Source organism: Rhea americana, unplaced genomic scaffold (genome assembly GCF_003343005.1).
Source record: "Rhea americana isolate MKP2758 unplaced genomic scaffold, rheAme1 scaffold_177, whole genome shotgun sequence".
Taxonomy (NCBI): Eukaryota; Metazoa; Chordata; class Aves; order Rheiformes; family Rheidae; genus Rhea; species Rhea americana.
In genome coordinates, this window is record NW_028185894.1 from 1535344 (window position 1) to 1555958 (window position 20615).

Here is a 20615-nt window from a genome sequence, read left to right on the forward strand (position 1 = left end):
CCAAGGTGACAAACTCACTCACATGGCTAGACCTGTAATCAGACAACCACATAATAGTTGAGGTTGGAAGGGACCTCTGGAGATTGTCTAGACCAGTCCCTCTGCTTCATGCAGAGTCAACTAGAGCAGATTGCTCAGGACCATGTCCATCTGTGTTTTGAGTATCTCCAAACACTGACACTCCACAGCCTCTCTTGGCAAGCTGTGCCAGTGTTCAGTCATCCTTAGAGTAAATATTTTTTTCTGATGCTTAAATTTCTTGTATTTCATTTTGTGCCCATTGCCTCTTTTCATTTCACTGAACACTATTGAGAAGAGTATGGCTTAATCTTCTCTCCATCCTCTCAGCAGGTATTTATACGCATTGATAAGATCCCCCAAAGCCTTCTCTTCTTGAGGTTAAACAATCCCAGCTCTCTCAGCTTCTCCTCAGGTCAGATGCTCCAATCCCTTAGTCACCTTTGCAGCCCTTTGCTAGACTCACTACAGAATGTCCCTGTCTTTCTTTCAGCAAATGCTGCTGGCCTTTGCTGCAAAGGTGCATTGCTACCTTACGTTCAACTTGTTTTCTCCACCAGGACCACCAGGTCTGATGTCTGATATCTAGTTTCGTATTGATGTCTAGTTCCACCTACAGGTTTCTTCAGCTTTCTAGGTATAATGGCTTGAATTTATCTCTGTAAATACATGGATGGACATGCCCAGATCTGTTGAATTGCAAGGCCTGAGGGATTTTGTGTTAGGGCTATTTAATTATCTAGTAGCACTGAGAGGTCTGAAAAGGCTACCAGGCTGTTGACCAGTGTCACAGTCTGGATGCGTATGTAACTATGATGAGCAAACAGAAGCAGCCACAAGTTACTGTGTTTTCCCCATAGTAGCGGGTGAACCCAGATAATAATACCAAACATTTTGCTATGTGCTAAGCTTTAATGTTACCCTAACAGCTGCAGAATAGCTTGATTAAGGAGGAGCTGCTCTTCCCAGTGATCTGCTTGTTGTGCTTCTATCTTGTAGGCCAAACARTGAAGTACTCTCTGCACACACATTTGGGCCACCTCTACTTCCACTCCTCAGCCCTACAACAGAAGGGAAAATTTACCCTTTCCCTAGCAATGGAGTGAAATCTTTCTACAAAAACTTCCTACAAAAAAAAAACTGCGTTCTCCAAAGAGCAGAAGTGGACACAGTAGATTAACACTCCAAAAACAGGAAATACCCCTAGCTAGCACTTTGTGCCATCACATAGCCTAGATTTCAGTTGAGAATTTGCTTCAGATAACAAAATACAACATGTGTTCATCATTAATCTTCTTGAACATTTGTTTGGCCAGAAACTGTCTCTGGTCAACCCACTTATGTAAACAAGTCTGTACTTCAAATAGAAGAGGTAGGCAAGATGTTATTTCAAGTACTCGCATTGTAGGGAAACTCTCTTCAACCCTAAGGAGACACAATTAATGACAGCCTCTGTACTAGTGGCAGATTTATATGTACAGTTTAAATTTTGATATTAAAAAAAWTTTATCCTGCATCAAAGGGGAGAAATATTTCCTCTGAAAATCTACCATTTGCCTCTGCTCTCTTTGAGGTCTCAGTATCAGTTTTGTGGCTTGAAACATCTGGCTTGCAAAGAAGTGAAAAATTTTCTCTTCTTTCATTACCTAGTGGCAGAAGCTGTATTCATTGCAGCTGAATACCCTGGAGGGGTTTCCATTCATTGTTTAATTTTTTACTGTTATAGGACCATATACAAAAATARAGAAGAAAATCAGAACGAATTGGTTTTGTTTACTTAAGGAAAATAAATGGAGAGTTGCATTTATCTCTACTTGTTCTGAGCACAGTTGGTGTATTTTATTTACACTTGAAAATGTAATTACGTAAACTATGAAAATAAAAATTGTGCTTGTAAAATATCGGAGGTGCAAATTAAAATGTGTAACTTCCTRCAAGCTCTTTTTTCCCCATAGTTATTCTTTTCATTCCATCCTGATCCTCATCTTTGTTCGTTCTAAATGAATGAGAACAAGAAAATATCTGCAGTCATGCCAGTGCAGTGGAAGTGTGTGAGCAGAGGGGCGAGAATGTCCATAAGTCCTAATCCCTGCTGCTATGGACTGGCTGGGAACCTTAAGCAAACCTCTTCATCTCCCTTTCCTCATTTGTAAAATGTAAATTATATCTAAGAACTAACTTTTACACTACTGCTTCTGACGTGAGAAGAGTTAATGCTTTGCTTGCTTGAAGSTAAATCCAAAGCTTTAAACCCTCTGATAGGAATGGTGTTCAAATGCAAGCAGCCCCAAGTTTGTGATAAACACAGCCATTACAAATGTTTCTCAGTTGAGTTAGAGTGCTAAAGAGGATTAGTCAGAACTGTGCAAATTCGAGAATATAGTATCTTTACTCTGTTATATATTTTCGACTCTTCATGAAATACTTCCTAAGATCGTAGAGATACAAAACTCTTGAGGTACAGTATCTTTTTAACCTGGAATTCAGTTTATCCATGACAATTTCTTTAGGAAAGAAGCAGAAGTTAGAGCTCTGCTTTCAGCAACTGAGAGAGCTGCGCAGGGAAGACGGTGTTGATAGACACATGAAGGTTATAAGGACAGAACTTAACAGGAACTAAGCAAGAGAAAAAGGACCATTGCACTCTCTTCATATTTCGAATGCCGGGGTGGTGAAAAGAAAATTGTAGGTGGAAAGAGAATTCAGTAGCTTTGTAAAAGTGATAGCAGCTAATAAATTGCATGGCAGATGCTTCTTCTTCTTCCGCTTCTTGACAGAAACATGCACCTCAGCAAACATGCTGCCATTCAGCTGCATTTTAATAGTAGAGCTGCCAAAGCCAGAGCTGTAGATTGTAGAGGTTGCAGCCAGAGAATCAGAAATGCTGACAAATGAAATGAGCTGAAGTTAGGCATCCACTTCCATTTCCAAAGTTATTAATGCCAGTCCTTTTCAGTTTGGGACTTCTGCCCTGGTATTCTGAACTGAACAGTTKTAAGTGTTCAATAAATATTTTTTTCCTCCCAAGTATTGCCCTGCAGCCACTTCATTTATGCAGTTTAGCCTGCAACACTGCATGTCTGCCACATCTAGGCTTACACTCCATTAGTCTCTACAAATGATTGAGGTCCATGGAAGGTTAGACTGGTTGTCTGCAGTGGTCTGAAATTACAAAAATCCAACTTAAACCGTAATATAAAATTGTTATAAAAGCAAGAAAAAATTAGAAGCARAAAGGTTGGCTGATATAAAACTGGTTAAAACAATTGTAATAGTGAGTATTTAAAGCCATTAAAGTCATGGGATGATTAAGGCAGTGAGAAAAATGGGAAGAAATGTTTGTAGCTGAAGTCATTGAAATGTRTTTTAAGTAATGTTCATGGAATGTGCTTGTCAGCCCTGCATGGTATTTATCTGAGGGTAACTGAATAAAGGCAGAGGAAGACTCACTGGGAAGAGGTAGTGTCATCATGGCTGTCATCGTAGTGCCTTTTAGAGGGGCCCATCATTGCACTACTCTGCTTTCAATAGAAGCTTGCTCTGGTGCCAAGCTTGGGTTTTAGCTCAATGAGAAAAACTCACTTGGGAGCCCTTCTAAGGTCCTATTATTTCCTCTTTTCTTTCTATCACTTTCCAATTTCTATTCTAAAGAAAATCATGACTGTGAAAAGTTCCATCATTTAGCAACATGGTCAAAGTGGAATGGTTGTGAATGGTGCAGTAAACTGATGTTGCAGAAATGGGCTGGAAGAATCTGGATTACTTGGAAATGGGATCTTAGCCATGCTCAAACCTTGATATAATGCAAGGGCATTGACCAATTGTATTCAATATATCATAAAGTGGTTTTCTCTTTAGGTATGATACATTTTCTTCATGCTCTGCTATGTAATGGATAAAATTTAAACTACTATAGTCTTCATATTAAGTCTATATCTGGAGATTTTTAGAAGTCTGCCAGCCGCCCTGGTTATAACTGTTCCAATAAATAGATATGTACAAAATATTTGTTACATTTCTGTTTGCTTATCTATGATTTTTCAGGGAACAGAAAAAGAGTTCTTTAAATTTGGAAGGAATATCTACCTAAATTAATACTGACGTACCTGCAAAAGACTGAAGTGATCTCAAATTTAGGTTGATCAGACAGGGCCTGAAGCTGTTTACAGCTGATTGAAATTCAAATAGAGGTTTGAAGTGGTCAAGGTTCAAAATGGTCTTGGTATGAAACAYACTCTGTGGGGAAGGAATTAGCTTACTCTTTTGTAATGTGAGTTATCTGAATTTATTTCACATTTACTCTGTATAAAGAAGCTGTAGTAAAAATATATAAACACTTAATATTTTAAGGATCTAAACCACTGCCTATTTCTGGTATCTCTGAGTGTTCAAGCAGTTTGAAATCTGACCATGCCTCCAGCTTTGCAAACAGCCTCTTAGTATCCCAAGCAAAACTGATTCCATCTGTCTCTTCTTTGAGGTCATTTGAACGTTAATATTGCCATTGTTTGAAAGTGTCTTATTGTTCTTTGTGTATGCAAAGACCATGGGAACACTTAGGAGTCAATCTCTCTCAGATACAAAATACCGAACTAAAGGAAATAATAATATTTAGGTCTTTCAAGAAAATCCAAAATGTCCAGATTTTTTTTTGGCAGGCTTTYCCACTTTGTTTTTCCAGGCTAACAGGCATGAAAGTATCATTTCCACCTACCTGTCATTGACAAGTTCAAGGCTGAGGACATTTGGACTCACAAAGATGAAATTTAGAAGTGAATGGAAAAATACTTCCTGAAAACAACAGACCCAAAGGGGAACTGCATGGCTTCTACCTGCTACTGTCTTCCTCGACATTTTACCTTCTTTCTGCGGGTTAAGTGAGTCAAAACATTCTTCTGCCATTGCCTCATCTGCTGTTTTCTCTGTGTATACAGCAAATATGCTTGTGAGGCCATTCCAAGTTCAACAAAATTTTATTTTATGAAGGTTATAAGATTCTTCCAACTCCAGTCAAGATCTGGAGCCCGAGGGGGGTCCAGGTTGCATAAGACCAATGTTCTGCAACAGGCAAGTGAAATATATATAGCCCATTAATACAGTTCTTACTCTGAAGGTGTTATTTTCTATGTGGGAAAAGTCAGTTTTGCTGACTGTAAACCATAGCTGAAATTGTGACTGGAATTATGCACACACAATTCTAGCTAGCATAAGCAGAAAGTAACTGCACAGATAGCCGTTGTCCTGACCCACAGTCAGAGTTCAAACAAACACTGATGGGAAAATTAAATTAGGAATACAGGATATTGTCCTTCATTCTCTGCATTCAGGTTACTCAGATGGCAGAATCTGAAATTTATATGGCATTTTAATTGGTCATGAACAAATCCAGAATGATTCCAAGCTTTGATCTGAACAGATTTCRTATATGAATATTTAACATTAATAAAACTTGCCAGAAGGACAACTCTGAATGTTGAAACCTTGCACTCATCTGCAGAACAGGGAAAGCAAATAGGGGTGTGCAGTGGAAGCTTATGCAGAGTGTCCCATTGACATGCTTCATGTGCTATTCTGTATTGTCATACAGTGATACAGAACCAAATTGAAGTATTTACTTCTCCACAAATATTATAGATGACTCTACTGTTCTCTTTAATTTTTGTATCCATATCTGCCTCTATGCTTTAAGTTAAGTAAGTCAGGTATGTCAAAGGAATATCACACTATGAAAAAAAGCTTTTAGCCAAGCTAGCCGAACTGAAAAGTTGAAGAGAAAAATTCTTTCTGGGAGACCTGACACTGGCAACTTGCTGCACAAATCCCTAGCCCCAAACTCAGTCTTATTTGTCACAAGATCACACCCCATCAACTCTTTCTGCCATGGTATTAATCATCTATTAGTCCACAGGCAGGGGCAGCCATGACTTGTTAGGATCCTGCAAGAAACTCAGATTCCAAATTCAGCTTTTTTTTTACCATAAATCTAAATACAACCTTAGCCAATAAGTGCAATGAAAAAACACCAACTCCAACCCTCTAAAAATTAAGATTAGAGATAAACATACAGATTTCTACTGGTATCAGCCCATATCCTATTCCTACAGGGTTCGGTAGATCCACCGTACTATTCTATCATCCTCTTCTTTGCTGGACCATAACCTAAATTTAACATTAATGATAGGAGTGCTTTCTTAATGCAATACGAGTCTGTACTCCAGATCTCATACCAAAATGCCTGACCTCTGTCACCAAAGTTTGCTCTTTTTCCTTACCCTCTTTAGGAACCAACGTAAAATCAAGGTGAGTTATACATTATTCATTGCTAAGAGATCTAGTCCTGAAACTAGGATTGAGGCCTGGCAGGATCCAGTAGCAGAGGTAACCTTACCATTGCTACTTTCCAAATGGAAATCAGAAATCCAAAACGGCCTTCACTGGCAGGTAAGCTTACCCTCCCTATCGCAAGTCAGAACTATCCAGATGTTATTGATCTCTGCAGCAAACACCAAATCTCTCCTCAGTCATCCCTCGTCAGACTGATGAGATTCAACACTAAGTTGGCTTTCCATTCTCTTCTTCGCAGAAGTTCTAACTGTGACACTAGCCTTAAAATAGGCTTCTGGACAGACTAGCAACCACCACAAACTTCAGAATTAATGCTAAGCACCCTTCTGGCATCAGCCCTTACTGTCTCTCTAAATTGTGTAGGACCTATCAGTGATTTCAGTTTTTTTATCCTCTTCTACCCTGATCTCTGTCTCCATAGAATCACAGATTCACAGAATGGATAAGGTTGGAAGGGACCTCTGCAGATCATCTAGTCCAACACCCCTGCTCAAGCAGGGTCACCTAGAGCATGTTAGACAGGGTTGCATTCAGGCGAGCCTTGAAGATCTCCAGAGAAGGAGACTCCACAGCCTCTCTGGGCAACCTCCATAACTCTCCGATGCTTTTTCCATAGTCCTGTCACACCTTTGACCTGAAGATTAATCACTGACAATTCATTGCTAGAAAATCACCCCTAAAATGAAGAATAAAAGGCTGGCAGGATTTAGCAATAAATTTAAATTACAACCACTACTTTCTTGAACTCTGACCTTTAATCAAACCAATATTATTAATTTTAATAATATCTTAGTATCATAATAATAAGCCTGCCTGTCCTCGATTCAGTGTCAGAGTATACAGACTGCACTCTTCCTTGCCAGGTGCGGCCCTCAGCTAATGGGCAGGATTTGTCAATAATGTAAGTTCTCTGTCCTCTCCTTTCTTGCCCCCTAACACTAATACACTTCCTATGCCCCTATAATGCTACCTGATATGCCCCTAATATATGCTAGGTAATGAGCCTATCATACTTTCAGGCATCAGCCCTCATTCCACATTAAAATCGTGTCTGCCACCTTGTCCCTCCGGAATCGTAATCCTAACCACAACCTTAACAGTCACCTTAATTGTAGTTAGTCGCTCCTATTGCCTTTAGGACAGCGTGTCAGCTGTTCACTCCTGTTAAAACGCCTGTGAAATAATAGACTGCAGGGCTCCTGTGATACAGTGATAAACACAGTTCCACAGACTGCTTTCCTAAATCCAAATCGTGCATCCAACCTTCATACTGCCTTTAATCATAACACTACTGCCAGCATTTCGCATCACAACTAGCTAGAAGATAAAGTCCTTGCCACACCAGCCCTTATCCTAGACCCACCAAACTGACAAGATACTACAGTAAGTCCACATTCCAGCTGTCTTTCCTTGTCTCTAACCATATCCACTCATCTCAGCTCCCCCAGTCCACAGCATCCACCTGAATCCCAGTCATAACTGTAACCTTAACTGTAACCAGTAACTTCTCTCTACCATGGGACTGATCATCTGGAAACTAATCATCTGTTTACTGCTAGAAGAACAGTCACTGAAATTAGGATTGCAAATACTAATATGCCAGTATAAGAGAATTATCTTCAAGTGGCAGGTTTCTTTTTTTTTTAATCTTGCTTGAAAAGACACACATTTAAAACTTATCTATTGTCTGTTTTAACTATGTTTTTACTTTGAGCAATTAATTTTAGATTTAGTGTAGCTTGTCAGTGTTTTAGCAATCCCAGGGCTAACGAACAATCTTTGTTTCGTTATTTGATAAAGAAAGGGGAGAAAAATCCTAGCAAATGTGCACAGATTTTCCAGGTCTGAGCTCTGTTGAGTTTTGTTGGATGGGGAATTTATTTCTATCTTTCTGCACGTTTGTATGTACTGGAAATACTTTAGTTTATTCCGAAAGTGTACAATATATTAATAAAACTATATTCTTTCTTTTCATCTGTAAAATTATACTATCCAGTGTTGTCTGAAAACTAATGGAGTGATTCCCATTAGTTTTATTGTGCACTGGAACAAATTCCAAACCAGAACTCTAAAACTAACAGCATGACAAAATAATGTCTAAAATTAACATAAACACTTCTTCCTATAGATACATTTCTTCAAGAGCAATTTACTGGAGAAAATATACTCCACAGGTTTTCCTAATCATATTTCTTTTTTGGTAATGTAAGAAGTTACTCCCCAAGGGCAATATTGTGTTCCCATTCAAGTTAAAGATAAAAATTATCTTGAGTTTCATGGGAACAAGAATATTCTAAAAATAAAACTGTTCCTCTGATAACCTCCAGTGGCTTTTTTTTCTCAGAAAACAAACACAACAAAGATGACATTTTCATCAGTTCCATTTCTGTCCTCAGGGTTTAATTCTGCTCAGTGCAAACACAGCTTAGGGATATGCAAAGGCAATTTATGTCTTCTTATGTACCCTCTAGATTCTGGATTGCCCCAATGTTAAATTGTCCCTTAATAATGGTAGTTCACAGGCAATAGCTCAGGATTTTCTGTTTCAGCAAGAAAAACATTAGGTATTCTTGTATTGAATCAAGGGAGAGACAATTCTTTCTTGGACTCTTGCAGTTTCTTATCAGCCCCTGTATGCTGCCAGGATTGCCACAGAAAAGACTTTATTCTACTTACAGTCTCTGTGAATCCTTTCTGATGAGGCAAGTAGCAGAGCTGCCTCAGGGAAAGATTCAACAAAGTGCTAAACTTTTATCCCAAACACACCTCAAAATTTGAGACAGAATTTAGCAATAGAATCACAATGGCTATTGCGTTTCAGACTTTTTAACAGCTTTGTGACCCAAATCTCCCAGGAGAGGGAAGAACATGAAAACTTCAAATATCATTTTATGTAAAACAATGAGCAGTCAGTTTTTAATAAATACTCTCTATATGCCATGGAGTTCTGTTTCATCTGCCATTTATTCTTGCAGTTAAACAAGACACTGCAGGATATTTCCTCATATCTGTTGGAAACTCATTTTTCATTCTGCATGAGTGTATGAGTCCTACTATTACTTTACTCTATGGAGGCACTTAGCTGGGTGACCATACTGGGCTTGGCAAATCCCATTTGAGTTGATGCTCCACCATTCAGTTAGTTACTTAAGTGGAATGAAGAAGAGGATCACACAAAATGCAATCCACACCTGTCAAAAAGCAATGTCAACCTTTTCTAGAAGATGGCTGCAAGTATCTCTGCTCAAATACATGTTGCCCACTGGCTGCCTATTGGGACACCACACTGGCACGTGGTTTGCACACATACAGGTCCAAACGGAGAAAGAAAGTGTGTCTCCTTCTCTTATGTTCATCGCTGTTCATCATCTTGAGCTATGTATCAGCTTTGTATTTCTGCAGATTGTGTTCCTTCTTCATCTAAAAAACACAGGGCTCAGTATAAGAGATATGTGTTTCAACTCTAAGCACTGAGGTTAAGAGTGACCTCTATCTTCTGGTTATCAGTTCTTCCCTTTAATCCATGGAATCAAAAGTTGAGCATTGTCTAGTTAGTAGTGCCAGTGTGGATGTTTGTCTTAACTCCTCGCATGATGATGGAGTAAAAGGTTATAGAGTGAGAGTGCAAAATAGATGAACAGTGTCCAAACCTACTGTTGGATATGAAGAAAAGTGTAGTGGAAACAAAGTCACAATTAGGTGGGTGCTGACTAACTAACTTCATTGTGAAGTTTTGCACTGCATCCAGGCTATCAAACAAAGCATAGTTACAGCAAAGTTAGTTGTAGAATTTGACCCAACCTCAACCAATTTTTTCCATGTGTACACCTTAGACACTGCCTGGTGAATTGTTTAGAGCCTGTTGCCGGGTGTATTATTAAAAGCATCATTGTTTGCTGTTGGTGGTGCCAGTCAAAATCTCTTTTCAGTATGCAGAATTGGCATACTGAAATTGGCATACAGAATTGGCCAGTAACTCATTATCCCTGCCGTATGAAAATTGTTACATTCACAGTTGTCTGCCAGTGCACTTCAACAGTAATCTGCTGAAGATTAAAGAAAGAGAAAGCAAGGACTTCAAGATGTGACCTAATATTCCAAAATCACCTGCATGCTGACACCAATATACAAGACCAGACTAGTTATAAACTATATGAGAGTGATGTCTGTAACTGACACTAACAGGTGAAAAGGCAAGGGGTAGAACAGAAGAAAAGAAACAAACTGGTTAGTCTTAATTACAAGGTTAAGGGATAGTGTAGTGGTTATCATATCTGCTTTACATGCTGAAGGTTCTGGGTTCAAGCCCCTGTKGAACCAGTGCTGGGAAGTCTTTGGGAGGYTGGACTAGATGACCTCCAGAGGTTCCTTCCAACCTTACTGATTCTGTGATTAACACTTTCTGGGTTCCACTGTGTCATGTGAGAAAGGARCATTCACTTGTTTAGGCACTTTACTGTTTCATTTTTTCTGTTTTTATTTAAAGTGGATTGTTTTATAGTGGGACTTTTAAATTAAGTTAGTGAACATATGGGARTCTAGATTACAGCAGATAAAATAGTGACAAAAGGCCATACAAAGGCTGCTGAAGATGCTTGGGAGAACTATCGCAAATATGTTGTGTGGGTGCTGCAAGACAAGTGAGGTGGGTGTTGTGGTAAGCTTCCAAATATGTCTGAGGTGAACCACGTGAAAAAACCTTGAGCAATTTCAGTCAAAACATTCGTTCCTGCAGTAAAAGTGAGAGCTGTGCTCTCTTGGCAATCAAACTGAATTCTGAATTCCCCTTCTCATTTCAGAGAGGCAGTCTGTATGGAGTGAAATACATAGAATGACCACAGGAAGAGAGGAGACCTGAGAAGTATGCAAGAAAGGGAAACACAGAGCTTTGAGAACCAGGAACATGACATCTGCAGTGAAAGGCGAGCAGTGCAGGAGTCTGACTGATATGATCTGAATGGTGAATGAGGTAGGTGTTTGTAGCCATATGTTATTTGCAGATAAAGCAGTAAGGAATATGAAGCCATTGCTTCCGGGAGATGGAGGCCAGAGTGCATGGGGCTGGGACCGTCAAACAGTATGAGTTCGCAGGTAATGAACACAGGTTATGACGCACTATAGGAAGAAGTGAATTCTGGAGTCATAAGTTGTAGGGAGCCTGGAGACATGAGAAGAAAAGAGGTAAACTCTAAGAGCACATGCTCATGATGGATATCAAAGTTAAAAGTGGGRGAAAAATTAGAAGGAAAGCATTTGAAAAGAATAAGGAGACATTTCCATCAGCCTGCAGACCTTGTCCTAAGAGAAAGGCAGGGGCCCTGGTGACCACRGATACRGAGAAGGCAGAATTACTGAATGCCTTCTTTGCTTCAGTCTTCACTCCTAAGGGCAGCCCGCAAGAATCCTGGAGCCTGGACGTGAGGGAGAAAGTCCAGAGAAGGGAMGACTTTCCTTTGGTTGAGGAGGGAAGGACTGGAGACCTTCTGGGCAGGCTCGACATCCACAAATCCGTGGGCCCGGATGGGATGCATCCAYGGCACTGAGGGAGCTGGCAGATGTTGCCAAGCCRCTCTCCATCATSTTTGAAAGGTCCTGGAGAACTGGAGAGGTGCCTGAGGACTGRAAGAAAGCCAGTGTCACTCCAGTCTTCAAGAAGRGCAAGAAGRAGGACCCAGGCAACTACAGGCCGGTCAGCCTCACCTCCATCTCTGGAAAGGTGATGGAACAGCTCATTCTGGATGTCATTTCCAGACATAGGGGGGAAAAGAAGGTGATCAGGAGTAGTCAGCATGGATTCACCAAGGGGAAATCCTGCTTAACCAATCTGATAGCCTTCTCTGATGGAATGACTGGCTGAGTAGATGAGGGGAGAGCGGTGGACGTTGTGTACCTTGACTTCAGCAAGGMTTTTGACAYTGTCTCCCATAACATCCTCCCAGAGMAGCTCAGGAAGCGTGGGTTAAATGAGTGGACAGTGAGGAGGACTGAGAACTGTCTGAAAGGCAGAGCTCAGAGGGTTGTCATCAGTGACGTGGAGTCTAGTTGGAGGCCTAGTAGCGTCCCCCAGGGCTCAGTACTGGSTCCCATCCTCTTCAACCTCTTCATCAGTGAGGTGGATGAGGGGACGGAGTGCCTCCTCAGCAAGTTTGCTGAGGATGCCAAGCTGGGMGGAGTGGCTGACACACSTGAGGGCTGTGCTGCCATTCAGAGAGACCTGGACAGGCTGGAGAGTTGGGCRGAGAGRAAYCTCCTGAGRTTCAACAAGGGCAAGTGCAGGRTCCTGCACCTAGGTAGAAATAACCCTAGGCACCASYACAGGCTGGGGGCTGACCTTCTGGAGAGCRGCTCTGCTGAGAAAGACCTGGGAGTGCTGGTGGATGACAAGTTGACCATGAGCCAGCAATGTGCCCTTGTGRCCAAGAAGGCCAATGGTGTCCTGGGGTGCATTAGGAAGACTGTTGCCAGCAGGTCGAGGGAGGTGATCCTGCCCCTCTACWCAGCCCTAGTGAGGCCTCATCTCGAGTACTGTGTCCAGTTCTGGRCTCCCCAGTACAAGAGAGACATGGAGCTAYTGGAGAGAGTCCAGCATAGGGCTACAAGATTGATCAGAGGGCTGGAGCACCTACCCTATGAGGAAAGGCTGCGAGAGCTGGGCCTSTTYAGCCTGGAGAAGAGAAGGCTGAGGGGGGATCTTATCAATGTGTACAAGTACCTGAAGRGAGGATGTCAAGGGGACGGGGACAAACTCTTCTCAGTTGTCCTATGTGACAGGACAAGAGGCAATGAGCAGAAATTGAAGCACAGGAAGTTCCGCCTGAATGGGAGGGGGAATTTCTTCACTGTGAGAGTGACAGAGCACTGGAGCAGGTTGCCCAGAGAGGTTGTGGAGTCTCCTTCTCTGGAGATCTTCAAGGCTCACCTGGATGCAACCCTGTCTAACATGCTCTAGGTGACCCTGCTTGAGCAGGGGTGTTGGACTAGATGATCTGCAGAGGTCCCTTCCAACCTTACTGATTCTATGGTTCTATGACTTTATGATTCTTTCACAGTGGTCATCTTCAAATTGAAACTCAGATTCAGATTCAAAGAACTTTTTTTTTCTGTCAGTGTGTTTCAAGTACATCTCACAATCTACCATCATACACTTAAATGGGTGGAAGGGTGAAGCACCTCAATAACTAAGGTATTTCCAGGCTTTTTACATGCTTCAAGATTTACAGGAAAACATATTAAGAAAATTGATTAGCTACTTTACAACATAAATCTAAAGTACTAGTCCTCTTTATGATCTATTCTGTCAAAATTAACTCATATGAAATAGTGTTGGTGGGTACCTTTGCTTGTCACTTAGTTCAGCTGTGGTTCTTTGAAACAGAAGTTTAGTAATTATTTTATCCAAGATGAAATTCTGAGCATTATATTTATTTAATCTTTTTATCCTCAGCGTAAGACTGTATCTCTCAACCTGTTAGTTCTTTAAGATTATGACTATCYATCTTTAAGTCTTTGTAAGCATCTGTGTCATACTCTAGAGTAAAAAGAGGACCACTTTTTTTGTTGTTTTAAAGAGTTCTTTAAGTAAGTCTCTTGGAGCCCATTTTCAAACACTCTTCTATATGGCTTCTACATTTCCAGACAATGCAAATTCCCATGTGAGTGAAAATTCCTGGAATTTTGTCTAAGAAACAAAGGAAGGAAGGAAGATAACTATTATTAGAATTAAATATTTTCCTCCATGTACTGAAGTTAACTATTATTAGACTTAAATATTTTCCTCCATGTACAGAAGTGACAGAATATTTACATTAAGCTGCCTGATTTACTTGAAGCAACTGAAGTCTGAAGAGGAAATAAAGTTTCTAGACACTCACAAAAGTTAAATTATAAATATTAAAATTTAATAATTATAAGATATTAATTTACATAAATATTACAACTTTTATTTAATTTAATGTTTATTAAAATAGCTTCATGCAATTTCAAGCATTGCTTACAAGGATACCCAAGCACTAGTGTACTTCTAGAGCAACATGTGTTCTTCACCAGCAGATAGCAGCACTGACCTAGCTATTGTCTCAATACAAATATTATTTTGTATTTTTTTCCTCCCTTAATTGACTACACAGCTGTAACCAAAGGAAGATTTTTTTCCCCACCACTCTCCTGTGGAATTCCTCGTCTCATTACTGAATACTTTGCGGTGAGATGAAACCTAAACATACGTTCTGTTATCAGCAGAAACCTGTAATCACCAGCCTGCTCACAAACTCACTGTTGTGCCTCAGTTTTCTTCCCTTCAGGGTACRTCTTACCTGTGAGGCTCTCTAATATCTCCTACAGACACAGATAGTACAGAAGCTAAAACTGAGACTGACAGAGAYAAATACAATGTGTTGCCTGCAGTTTACTATTTGTTCAGTATTTTTCCATGGACTGTCCAAGATGGAAATCACAGTAGTGTACCTTAGGAAACAATACGACCCACACAGACAGGGAGAGATAATCATGCCAAGACTGTGTACTGCAGATTCTGCACTCTTGATCATAAGAGATGATTGGTACATTGGGTGCTTCCTTTCTACCTCCATATTCAACAGCAGAGCTTGCTTACTGCCTTATCCATGAAGTGAGTGAATTGCTTTGACACTGYTATTATTTCAGATTTTGCATCAATTCTGACTCATGTTCCTAGCTTGACCTCAGACCAACCTTGTCACCATAGGTTATCTGGACTCTTGGCTGCCCCTGGCTGTCCCTCAGCTGGCCCTGCTCTTCTGGCTCCGGGGTGGTTGGATGGGCCTAGGCTGGTGAGGCCTTCACCCTGTCAGCCTTGTTATTCCCCTTGGCTCCTGGCTCTCTGCTGGTCCTTGCTGCTCCTTGCCACTTACATATTCTGCTGGTGAATGGGAGCTCTGGAACTGCAGAAAAACTCTGCAAAGAAATATTTAAGCTTTCTTTTGTGTATTACCTGGGCAGTACTACCTCTCCTGGCCTGCGTGGGTTATATTTCTTTAAGTTTTTACTTTTTTTTTTTTAATGAGTGACAAGAGTTTCCAAGTCAGACTGTTTTAATGGAATGATTGTTTTTTTTATATATAATTCTTTAAGCCAAATAGATTGTTCTATGACCTGGAAAAGTCTACWGTCAATCTTTTATACCCAGAGATTCAATACAGTAGTCAACACTTTTTTGCCTAAAAAGTAGTTATGGATAAGATGCCTTTTCTAGCTTGGAAACTCTAGYACAACTGATTTAGCAGCTAAGCAGATCTGCTGAACCTTACAGGAAGTCCATATCCAGGCAACAGAATGGCAGATTACAAGAAAAGATTAAAGCCAATGTCTTCCACCAGGAAGACCTGTAACTTTTGAGGTAACACCATTCCTCCTGCTTTGCTGTACCTTTGTCATGAGACACCACAAGTTAGTTTACTATGATCTTTTTATACTATGTTTTGAGCTCAAAAAGCCTTCAGCTTCCTGAGAAATCTGGCATTACAGGAACTTATGCCAAGACTCTCAGTCCTTCAAAGAGTTTGGCCTTTTTCTCTTCTTACCTTGTGAGTAAATGGATCTGGCTAGTTTGTGAAGGATTCTCCTTCAAAGCTGCCTGCTGTATTCCTAGCTAATGCTGGGCCACGTTATTCTCTTACCTTTAGTTTGGCATACTGTTTTGAGTCGATAAGGTACTTGAAGGCCTCTTAAACTTGTTGCGTGCAACATCTTCCTTATAGACATTGAGCATTGTACCTGTCATCTCTTAGTAAAAYTGGATTTTTATTGGTGGCTCTTTGTAGATTCTGGGTTTTTCTGAGGGAGAAGTCAATTATTCCTTAAAGAAACAGAAGTGAAAAAAAAAAACAAAAATGGTTACCAGTCATTTCTTTGCTCAGTACTATGTTAGCTTAACTTTTATGCCACAGTCAACATCACTATGTCTCCACACATTTTTTTTGCTATCTGTCCTCCTCAACTTATGTTCCTTTTTTCTTCCACAAACAAAAAAGAGCAAAAAAAAATTCATGACAGGCATTTTTTTAGATATAAACATCATTAAGTTAGACCGAAGCTAAGCGTTTTTAAAAACCACAGCAAATTGATTGTATACATACATGGCAGCTATTTTTCTTTTAAATAAAGTACGACAGAGCTAATTAAGAGCTCAGTAGGATATAAGTAATAAATATGTACTGTAGAACAGATKAGGGAATTAGTAACCTTAAGTACAAATGCATATATTTTCAGTTCTAGGTGGGTCATAGCTCTCATGTATAAAACATCGAAAGAAGACAAACTTCACACAAGCCAATTTACTCTGYAAGAATGTCAGATGGTGAGTTATTGGTATTCAAAGCAATCCAAGGCATACTATAGCATAAGTCAAGCCAATACATACCACAGCAGTTGAAGGCATACAGGTAGGACACAGAACCATATTCCATCAGTACATAATAGTAATTGTGGCATGACCAGTGAGCATGATTTTAAAAAAGAGTAGGGAGTTATTACATATTCCTATATTACTAGGCAGTTTTATAGTGGATGCACATTACTGAGGTCTTCAAAGGACGTATGAGGAATTAGCACAGAGGGTATAGCCCTGCATCTGAGCACTGGCAAATCTTGTTTTCTCAGGCTATTACTAGTGGTTGTTAATTGTTACAGCCCTGTGTATCTCTAAAGCATCCTGTTAAATGTAGGCTTAGCATCAGTGATATGGACAGCACAAATGTACTTTGAAGACTTGTTTTCAAACACCTTTCCTCCTCATTTTGAGCTGATGTCAAGTGTAGGCCCACTTTGCACTTTCTGTAGTCTCTTAAAAGAAATCCTAATAAATTATGATAGATGGTACATAGAAAGAGCTATAAATGGCTTCATGGAAGTTACTGAGACTGTCAGCAGCTAATACAAGTTCTTATGCCTGTTTGTTTTTTGTGAAGATAAAGCAATAGCTACTCAGCAATTTCCAGTGTTCTGGTTAGTCTGCAGTGATAGCAGTTCCTCTTGCTCTGTTAAAATAATGTCTTTTTTATAGCATTCTTTATTTTGTATTCTTTGTTTTAAAGAACTATTATCTGTGTATAAAAGAAATCTGACAAAATATGMATATTTACTGAGAATGTTTATTGCATTCAATGTTTCCAAGCTCTGCCTAGGTTGGGTGGGAGATTTTTAAAGAGATTCCTCTCTTGGCTTTTGTAAATGCTGTCTACTTGGAGAGATGAGAGGTAGTTTTTTAAGAACATGAAGGACAATATTRTATTTTTATTATTACACATCTCACTGCTCAGTGATGGAATCTAGCCAAGAGGGATGTCTGGAAATGGTATAGCCTTCCCATGGCTTTGGTTGTTCCAAGCAAAGTCTGARGCATACTGTAATGCTTATCTGATATTCCTCGGGATATCTGAATTCTTTCATTTGTTAATACAGTCTTTAATCTTTTCTTTCGTGATAGATATTCAGTATATAATGATCCTTTTTTCTAAAAAGGAAGAAAAGAATGCCACAAATTAAATGCTAGGCCAGTAATTGCCCATCTTTACTGAGCAAGGACAGTTACTCAGCAAGTATTTTGTCCTTTATTCTTTTCACAGGAACTCCTCTGCTCTTCCATGAGGCCACTAGGCGCAGTGGAATTTAGGAGCAGTCTATGATATTTCTTGGAAATGGCATCTTGCATGGAAAGGCCAAATTCTTKTATTACAGATGCTCTGTCTAAATGCTGTGATGGCTTGATCCAATGCCCAGTGAAGGTAATGTTTCCATGGACTATTCAGTCAGACCAGATAAGAACATCTGCATCTTGAAGGAATACATGCTAATAGCAACCCTTTTTTATTCAAAGCTATATACTTTCCTATATAATAAATAATAATAAAAATCAACTCTCATTATCAAAACAGTCTCATGCGTTTATCCAACTGCCAATGAATAATCTGTGTTACTGAGGTGATCATCTTTATTTTTATATATATATATATATATATATATATATATATATATATATATATATATGTTAATAGAGTATTTATTCCTTTAACCTATTTAAACTTTGCTCAATCTTCTAGTCCTTTCACTAAGGGAAATTACAGACTGCAGGGTAATCTAGAGAAATATCTGTGTTTTAATACTAGCTATTTGTCATCCAGGTTCCCACCGGAGATGACATTATTACTTTTCAATGGCAAAAGCTGGTCACATGGGAGGTGATGTTTTTATTACAATCAGCTGCAGAAAATTGGTGAGGGTGAGCTCATCTGCAGCTGAGTATGTTTGAACTTTTGTACCTTTCAGTACCTTTCTGTGAGCAGTGGGAACACTCTATATTTGTTTCCTGTCAATTTTGAGATTTTAGAAAATGTCCACAGAAATGAACTTTTAAAAAGAAGATAAAATTGAATTGGAGAGTAATGATGCTGATCACTGAAGTAAAGTAGTCTTATCTGGGCTATAAGACATTATTATGGTTTAAATATCTGATTTGATCATAGCCTTCCATTCAGAGAGTTACTCAAAAGATTTTTTTGAATCTTTGTTGTATTAAACAAAGCAGATTCTACTTACACTGTGGCCTGTTATTGTACTGGAAATCTCTTGAGAGATGTTGTGCACCCTTAACTTCTATTTGAAGCTTCAAGAATTAATCAAAGCCTTGGTAAACACACATCACATCTGCTTCTCTGGGATGATTTCCAGATGACATGCATTTAATTGACTTTTCTATGAGGAATAGATGGAAATCTAGTGGCACATCTGGTACTGCCTGCAAATCAATTTACAGTAGTTAGATAGATTTGAATAGGCATTCACTCACATGAAGAACCTGTTGTGCAGCTCTTTGTTCACTTCACCCCACTGGCTGGGCTATTGAACAATTGCATTTACCTTGATGCAGATTTTTTTGGAAAAAAAGATGAYGGTTTGCACATGGCTGAGCCATAAGGCAGTTAATGAAATTAAAGCAAAGAACTCCCCGCACAGTAGGAAACACGAATAACAGGAACAATCGTTTAGTCAGCACGTTTCTGTTCTCATGGGAGCCAAAGCTAATTATCAGGGCCAGGTTGCATCCAGAGGGGTAAGGAGATGACAGTACAACAGTATTTCTCTGCACAGCTACTCTAGTCAAATTTATTTACATGTTCCAGAGAAACAATGCTTTTAAACCAGATTTCTCCCCAGTGCAGCGATAACGGGGCTGTGTATTTTGCCCATCAAGTTTTCACAACAATTTGCAAGGTATGAAAAGTAATTTATGTTATCCAACTTATGCAGCACCATCCATTTGGGTCAGCAGTGATCACTTTTGGAAAAGATTTGTCAAAGAAACAAGGTGTTTACAGAGCAAAAGGAGGAAACCAGATCCAAGTCTGGAAACTGTCTCCACAAAACAGGCGCTTTTTTCTCTTTTTATGATTTAAATAAAAGCAAAGTAACATTCTGCAGTCATCAAAGGATGTTCTGTTATCACAGACCCAACTTTGGATTAACAGGACACTTTATGATCTCTCTGTATTCTCTTTGCTAAACCAGATCATAAAAGGTGAGAAGCAACAGTTTTGTCTAGTACACTTTTATGAGTTAAAAGAATTATTTTGTCCTTAAGGCACTGGGCCAGATCTTAGAACATCTGGTTCAGTTCCTGCCTTTTCCATAAACTTCCTGTGTGCAAAATATTTTTGTGCTTCAATTCCCTATCTATCAGGCAGAGATGATTTTCTTGTTTTACAGAAGTGGTCTGTTCATGAAGTGGAGTCTGTGAGAGTACCTGCATAGGCGTAATCTGATAAAAACTYTAAGATATGACTTTAAGATGTGGACAAGATTTAAGTACCCAGGATTCTTAGTATCCAGTCCTAGCTCTGGCACTTTTCTGTGCTGTTTTTAAGTACCTCTCTTCCAGTGTTGTCATCTGCAATATAAGATAATGCTGCTTTCTTAATTGCAATGGTAGTTGTGTGAATAAATTATCTGCAATGTTTCTTAATGCTTAGAAAAGGGATGGTGCTTTAAGAAATTAAATCATTTTGATCATGAAAATCCCACACACTAAAATATTTTTGGCATAACATAGTGGTTTTACTGTCAGAAAGTTTTGCTGCATGTGCCAACAGAGCTTCTTTCCTGTTGTTTTCAATATGAAAAAGTTCATTCAAACTTCACACGTTATTATCTCCCATCTTTCAGGTGCATAAACCCAGCTGCATCAGTGTAAAAGACAAGGAATGGATAAATGATGGCTGTAG

At 39.4% G+C, this 20615-nt stretch overlaps 1 long non-coding RNA gene across 1 annotated transcript in view; it reads left to right on the forward strand.

Moving 5' to 3' along the window:
• LOC146597840 (uncharacterized) overlaps positions 1-18269 on the forward strand; it is a 193935-nt gene extending 175666 nt beyond the window's left edge. Inside the window, exons 4-5 of the long non-coding RNA XR_014895400.1 lie at positions 11163-11332; positions 17964-18269. This is a non-coding gene — a long non-coding RNA (uncharacterized LOC146597840). The remainder of the gene's footprint in view (positions 1-11162; positions 11333-17963) is intronic.
• The last annotated feature ends 2346 nt before the right edge of the window (positions 18270-20615 follow it).